The sequence below is a fragment of the Rousettus aegyptiacus genome, unplaced genomic scaffold (genome assembly GCF_014176215.1).
Source record: "Rousettus aegyptiacus isolate mRouAeg1 unplaced genomic scaffold, mRouAeg1.p scaffold_m13_p_5, whole genome shotgun sequence".
Taxonomy (NCBI): Eukaryota; Metazoa; Chordata; class Mammalia; order Chiroptera; family Pteropodidae; genus Rousettus; species Rousettus aegyptiacus.
In genome coordinates this window covers 69,738,262-69,746,141 of record NW_023416308.1, presented here as the reverse complement: position 1 = coordinate 69,746,141, position 7,880 = coordinate 69,738,262, and the positions used below count along the sequence as shown (strand labels likewise).

Here is a 7,880-nt window from a genome sequence, read left to right as displayed (position 1 = left end):
TCTACTGACCGCATCTACACTCTGGGGAAAATAGTATTGACCTCAAAGCTTTGTCATGACAACTGAATAGTATATTCAAAGTACTTAGAATAGTACCTAACAAGAAGAAAGCACTCAAAAAATGTTAGCTGTTATTATTATTATTATCATACTCTTATTGAAATAATCAGATTATACTGGTCTCTCCCATTAAACCTTTAGCACCCCAAAGACAGACTATTTTATTATTTTTGTTGTAACAACATCTAGCTGAGGTAAATGTGTAGTAGACGTTTAATAAATGTGTGTTGAACCAATCTGAATAAACATGTTCTACTTCTTTCATAGTATTTAATCTATTGCATTATAGCTGATTAAGCATTTGAAACCCACTACATAGTGAGCATCATGATGAAAGCATTCATGTTCAATTCATCTTACATACCCAGCATTTTTGTTATATATCAGGAGATCAATTAATGTTTAATGAAAGACAAAAGTGTTCCCATTTTCCAGCTGATTGATATTTAGAAAGTCTAAAGTCCTTTCTTTTTTTTTTACCTTGTTTTTTTTCTTCTATTTTTTTTTTTTCACTTTCTAAACATTGTTCTGTGAAGGATGGTTTGGAATAGAGAAAGGGGAAAAAAAGGACTTCTTGAGTCTATTTTAATAGAGTAGGACGGCATGTCCCTAAGTGTGCTCCACATAAGAGTGATTCTTCTGCATGAAGCCAGCAGCTTTCTAGAATGATAAAAAGCTAAAAGTAGAGATTTTGTTCAAAGACACTTGTCCCTTGCTTTATTCTCCTGGAGTGGATTGCAATTTTGCTGATACCTAGAGTGTTTATGAACCAGGACAGACTAAGGTTTGTTCACATTCTGACAAACCAAAGTTTATAAATTAATTGGTTAAGTTCTTCAAGAAAATTAACACTGATTCAAAGAATTAAAAATTGTGGCCAGGGAGGAAGTGAGATTTCAGACCTGGGAAAATGTGCCTTGCTTGGGCAGTGTCACGGGCAGCAGCACTACCATTCCTCTTTTCTCTTTCTCCTCTAACTTCTTAAGGACCAAGAAAAGTTTTGTAGAGATAAGCAAATTGGCTATGTTAGGCATCCATAGATGCTTCCAAAAAATTTTTGTATTCTTGGTAAAATTCAGGAAGCTAAGAGTACAGATTTTTTATATATAATACATAGTTTTAAAAGTTTCCTTTTATTAAATACATTTTGGAAACTCAGGCTTCCATAAGGATAAAAATTAGTGTGTATGTTTCACTTAAAAAAAATGCAAACCTTTATTACACTAATATGCATTGTGCATCTCCAATAAGGAAAAAGAATTTGCAGCATATAGCCAATTTATCTGATCACAGAAAATTCTGTAAGCCTAGTGTAATATGAAATGAACTCTGGGAAAAAATAAGCTAATCAAGAGATAATCAGAGCCTGAAGGATAGTGTTTGCAACATTTAAAACAAGTTAAAATTTAGAGCTAAATTTCTTCCCCATGTGCAATTTCTTTTTAGACAGATCCCCACAGAAATGTACATGTACATATGCATACATATATAAATAATTATAAGAAATTTGGAAAAATAATAGAGTTGATTGGTAAAAAAGTATTTTATATTCTCTCTTTTAAATATAACTCTTGTTACATATCTTTGTCCTTGTAGTGTTTTAAAATTTTTGTTTATGTATTACAGATTATAAATATTTGATTTTAATGGTTGTATAATATCTCAATTCTGCAGTTAATATGTTTGAGCAAAAAAATCCTATATATATCAGCTTATTTCCTGGGTAATGGGGAATTAAATTGCTGAAATAAAAAGTTTGAAATACGATGGCTTTTGCTATATATAATTTCATGACTACCTGAGGGTAGAGGGATGGGAGAGGATAGAAGAGTACAAATACTGAGAAGTATTTGCAAAGGAAATCAACTTGTAACATTCATAGCTGCAAAGCCTGTCATGGTTGAAGAATACCTTATTATGATAAATAATAAAATAATAATAATTAATGTGGTGTTACTATATTAATTAGCATTATCATTAATGTAGTAACACTTACTTAGTTTTTGACATGTACCAGATATTATATTAAACATTTTACACTGATTATCGCTTTAATCTTGACAAAACTCTAAGGTACTTACTGTCATTATTCTCATTTTAAAAAACAGGATTTGAGGCACAGAAATGTTAAGTAATTTACCCAAAGTCCTACTAGGCTAGCCGGAAGCAGAGTCTAAGTACAAATTCAGGCAGTCAAATTTCAGAGCTCTCTTTCTTAATCATCATCTTTTAGCAGTTAAGAGAACAATATATACATATATGCCACTCAACCAATATGCAGGTACCTGTAATACGGTTCTGGACATAATCAATCACCTTGCCTGACTAGAAAACTGATGAGACTCAGAATTGTTGGGGATAGTTCTTATACGTCTTTTTCTGTTTCTTCTTTTGTTGTATTTATTCTGATCATTCAGTCTCCTCTCTGCATTCTTAACTTCGGCATTAAGTTCTTTCCCAAACAGACATTGTTCCTTCCTGATATCTGAGTTAATATAATTGGATTAAAAATCAATGTTATTTCTACAAATATGAGATAGATATGAAATAGGAATTATACTTTCAATGGGCATATTAATTATGAAGCACATATGTGCATGCATTCTTGTTCATAGATCTTATGATCCAAAATAGCAAGTAATATTCACAGGGAAGCAAAAATTTTCATGATCATTTGGATGAAAAATCTCTCAAAGTTCCAATTCCATGTCTTTTATCTAACATCCTAGTGGCTTGTCTAGCTGATAATCATATTCTCTAGACCTAGATAATTTATTTTCCTAATCAATGTTTAACTAGATCCTGGATATATTTCACCTTAGTGAGAAGCAACTTTGAAATTGTAATTTGGACTTACTCAAATATCCTCAATCTTAATTCCATCAGATTTATTTTCTAGTAAACATATACGAAGTTAGGTTATCTATATTCTTCATGTGAAATATTAATTCCTTTGTTTAATATTTCAGATATAGTAGAATTTGGATATATTAGAATGGGTTCAGTATTCCATTAAGGACCAAATATGTACTGCTAATTTTTTTCCTGGCAAATATAAGAAATAAAAGTTATTTTTACATTTGTCTTATGAACTGACCAATACACAATAGGACCTGGTTCATTGTAGGTATTCTTTTTTTACATAATAAAATAATTAATAAAAATAAAACTATAAATATTACAGTTATACCCATAAAGACTTTATAATTCATAAACAGGAGAGCTCTCATTTCTTGAAATAGCTTCTCCTTAGCTATACAAAACTACCCTTTTGTTAGTTTTGAGTTTTTCTATTTTGCCTAAATTTTTATAACTAAATAAAATTTAAAAATAAGTGTTCATGCCACTTGGGTTGTTCTAGAATGTATTTTAATTTATATACAAAGTACATTTGATCCAATATAAGCATAAGCAAGAAAAACTATATGACGGTGAAGATTTCTTATTTTCTTCTACTCTTATTCTACTAAAGTAAATGTTTCTCCTTTGTAAACAATTTTGATGAAAATAGAAATGACTACCACCAATCAGATGCACAAGGTTTTTAGTGGAAATATTATTTCAATATGAATCAGGGAAGCTGGATTTTCAATCTTCTGTGATGGTGTCTCAGGAAAGCCATAAAAAATAAAACATTTTTTACCAATAAAAAATCAAATGGCCTAAAAGGGTTCACAAATTTTTGTCTATATTATTTTGAGGATAGCATGTAAGATTTTGTTTTAATAAACAAAGATCTACTCTTTAAAAACTTTGAAATAAATGTCATAGGATATTGCTGCCTAAAGATAAAGAAGTATGTTAAATTTATTTACAATTCCTTGCAGCATTTAGTAACATTGTGTCTGGCACATAGTAGTACTTTCATAATTTTGCACTGAAATCCAGAATCGATTAAAGAAAGTGTTATGAATTATTCTATAAAGAATTACTTGTGGGCATGAAAAGTACGTCAAGGGCTGCCTTTCTTTTGTCATACTTGATATATCTCCAGAGTCATTCCTCCCAAATTTCACTTCTGGTCAGTCCCTGGAGTCATATCTCTACAACTGATAAGACTCCTTCACTTCTGGTGCACTGACTTAATCAAAGGGCTAGCAGAGCAAAGCTCATTTACAGTAATATAACTTGCCTAAGATTTAGAATACTCAAATTTTGTTCCCACTTTACCACCTACTCTAGAGAATTCATTTAACCTCCCAGAGTCTTAGTTTCCTCATCTGTTTAATTAGAAGAACAGTATGATATATTTTTGAGCAAAGATTGCTTTGAGATACCCAATGAAATAAGTCAAAGTGTTTTAAAAATTGTACTAGGAAAATGTCAGTAATTGTGGCAAAAAGCTGAAATGGAATGCTCATCGATTTGCCTGGATCTTTCCTAATTTACCTTGTAACCCAGCTGAGTCTATTTTTGTTTTTGTAGTATTTAGAACTAATAATCAAAATTTCTATCAGCCATATAATGACAACAGTGGATAACATAGAGTGCTTACTGTTTAATAGTCACTGGTTTAGGTGCTTACATTTAATTTTTACAAGCATTATGTGAGGTAGATACTAATACTATCTACATAACACGTATAGGCAAATTAAAGCTTAGCGAGGCTCAACAACTTGTCCAAAGACAAAGTTATGTGTGAGAACCCAGTATCCAAAACTCAGAATAACTGATCCCGAAGTCCACATGATTGAACAATTAAAAATCATGCCCCCTTCCAGCACATCGGGAATGCATGTCTTTCTTTACCCTTCTCTCTGCATCAGCCAATATGAAAATGCCAGGTGTGAAAGCTTCTGAGACCTCATCTGACAAAATGAGATTCCAGAGAGAAATGAAAATTAGGCCACACATTTAATATAAACAGAGGTCAGACTTGAGAGGCCTTATCTATTAAATAGCAGCAGTTTAAATAGCTTGAAAGTCCCTTCTCACACAGAATAATCTCTGCAAATTCAATTCAGTTACATCAATGTGATTATGAAGTATGTAATGACTTATAAAAATTTAAATTTAGAAGCAAACAGATTGATGTGTGCTCTGCTGACCAGAGCCTATTCTGTAGAAATGGGCACAATTTTATGCAAATCGCTTCAAATGCAGTTCTTTCTCCTAAACTATATGAAACTGTGCATTATTTCCTGGGCAGCAGAAACATTACCTGGCATCTGAAAGCCCATTGCAAATCCAAATGTGGATGTGAGAGAAAAGTATTAGGGATAGGAGGGGTTTCAATTTTCAGTATCAGAAATTGACAAATGCTTTGAGGCTTGATGTTAATTTAATGTGATTTAATAGAAAAGCTTGGATTTAGAACCAGAAAAAGCTGGGTTCAATTTTGATATGGATGATTTCTGCCCTTGGGGAAGTTGGCTTCTCTTATTTCCAGTGTTTATCTCCTTTTTGTTTTTTCAAAAAACATTTATTGAGAACCTCCTAAATGGCAGTCACCTGGATAAAACTCTGGGAAATAGAGCAACATAGAGTCCTTTGCTAAAGTCAGGTATAGTCTAAAGACGGGGTAAATATAAAATTGAATAAAGGACATAAGCTCTAAAATACTGGAGTAAGAAAATGGTGGAGGTGAAGGGAGAGTTATCAATCTCACTTCAGTAGGCAGCCTTTTGAGGAAAGATAGTATTTGAAAAGTACATCTTTATGGATGGTAAATAAAAATAATTCTATGCATTTAGTATGGCTATTATTGGGAATAAATACAAAAATATATATGATGGCTGATCATAATAATCTATATTAAATGCTAGTTTTTATATTATTGTACTAGTATAAAACAAGAAATTAGTTACCTTTCAAAATCTATTTTACTATTGTGTGTAAACAAATATTTTGTTAATATCATAGTTGGTTTTATCTTGTGCTCATACTGATGTTCACCAGCCTGAAATTCCCATGAATGGCACAGGATTAGTCAGGACACTATATCCCAATTCGAAATGTGCCTTTTATTTCTAGCAATATAAATGCAGTTGAGTGACTCATATTCCACCTGCCACACACATGAAAATGACTAACTGAATTAGGTAGGGGCACAAGAAACTGCCCATATGCTCTTGGCTCAATTATACTCACCTTCATCTGCAACCCGCACTCACCCCCCAACCTCAATTCACAGGCTTTTTTGCCTCTCAACTCATTTTCTGTTAGTCTCCTTGTTTTGCAACATATCTTGGCCTTGGCATCTAGAGCTGTTTGTCCTGGACTCCTCAGAACATGAAGAATTTATGAAAAATATTTTCATTTTAAAAGAGATCTAAATATTACTAAAGTTTATAGCTCCAGACTGTGCTTCTGTCTTTAGATGTCTTCCCACTCACTTCCCAGGGATATAACCCCTTCAATCTTTTAAAAATATAATTTAATGCAAAAAAATATTTTAAATGTAGAGCATGATGAATTTTCACAAAGTGAACATACCTATGTAAACTATTTATGCATCAAAAATAGAATATTGAAAACACTTCAGAAGTACTCCAACCTCCTTTCCAAAAAGTAATCATTACTCTAATATTTAATACTGTAAATTGTTCTTGTATTTAATGATATAAAAATGAGATTATACAATATGCATACTGTTTTATTTATGGTAGTTTTTTACTCAATATTATGAGATTCATGTGTTTTGTTAAATGAGGTGGTTTATTCTCATTACTATACATTATTCTATTGTAAAAATGCACCAATATTTTATTTATGCATTTTATTAGTGGATATTCATTATTTCCAGATTTTGTGTATTACAAATAATGATACTATGAATATTTAGTACATATATTTGGTGTACATATATGCACTATTGGAAATATACCTAGAATTTGAATTGATGGGCTCTTAGATATATATAAGTTCAATTTCAGTAGATAGAGACAGTGTTTCAAAATGGTTCTGCAATTTTGCAAACTCACAAAGAGTGGATAAGAATTTAAGATGGATTTATTTTCACCAATGTGATAATTTGGTCTTTTTTAATATTAGTTATTCTGGTGGGTGTAGACTAGCATTGACTTATGGTTTGAATTTGTATTTTCCTTATTTCTAATGAGAGTGATTCATTTTTCATAAGTTAAATAGCCATTGGCATAGCCTCACTTGTGATATTCATATTCAAATCACTTGCTCATTTTTCTAACTGGGTTGACTATTGTAAATGGCAGAAAAATGCCATACCTTGATCTTGGAACTTTAAGTATGCAAATATGTTACCTGACATGGCAAAAAAGAGCTTTGTAGGTATGCTTAAGGTTAAGGATCATGAAATGGCAAAATTATCCTGGATTAACTGTGTGGGTCCAGTGTAAGATTTCACATGAGTCTATGGCCATGCTACCCTGAACAAGCCCAATCCCTTCTGATCTTGAAAGCTAAGCAGGGTCAAGCCTGGTTAGTACTTGGATGGAATACCACCTAGGAAGACTAGGTACTGTAGGCGCAAAATAAATGAATGAATGAATGAATAATAAAGGAATTGTAAACTGAGAAATTCCTTGCAATCTGTGAAGTCAAATAAGGGTTGTCTAGCTTAAAAAAAAAAAAAAAAAGATTTCACATGAAATACAAGTGGAAGTGGAAATCAGATAAATAGGTTAGAATGATGGCAGTGTGAGAATAATCTGACATCCTGTTACTGATTCCAAAATGTAAATGTATCCCTGAAAGAACAGGAGAGATACCCCTAGGAGCTGAGGGCAGACCCCAGTTTTCAGTCAACACTGATATAGAAAGGTAAGCCTTACAACTGCAGGGAACTAAATTCTACCAACACCTGAATGAGCAAGGAAATGGATTCGCCCCTGGAACTAAAA

General features: G+C 32.1%; 1 pseudogene; it reads left to right on the top strand.

Moving 5' to 3' along the window:
• The first annotated feature begins 7,388 nt into the window (after positions 1-7,388).
• On the top strand, positions 7,389-7,507 carry LOC118603647 (annotated as a pseudogene).
• The last annotated feature ends 373 nt before the right edge of the window (positions 7,508-7,880 follow it).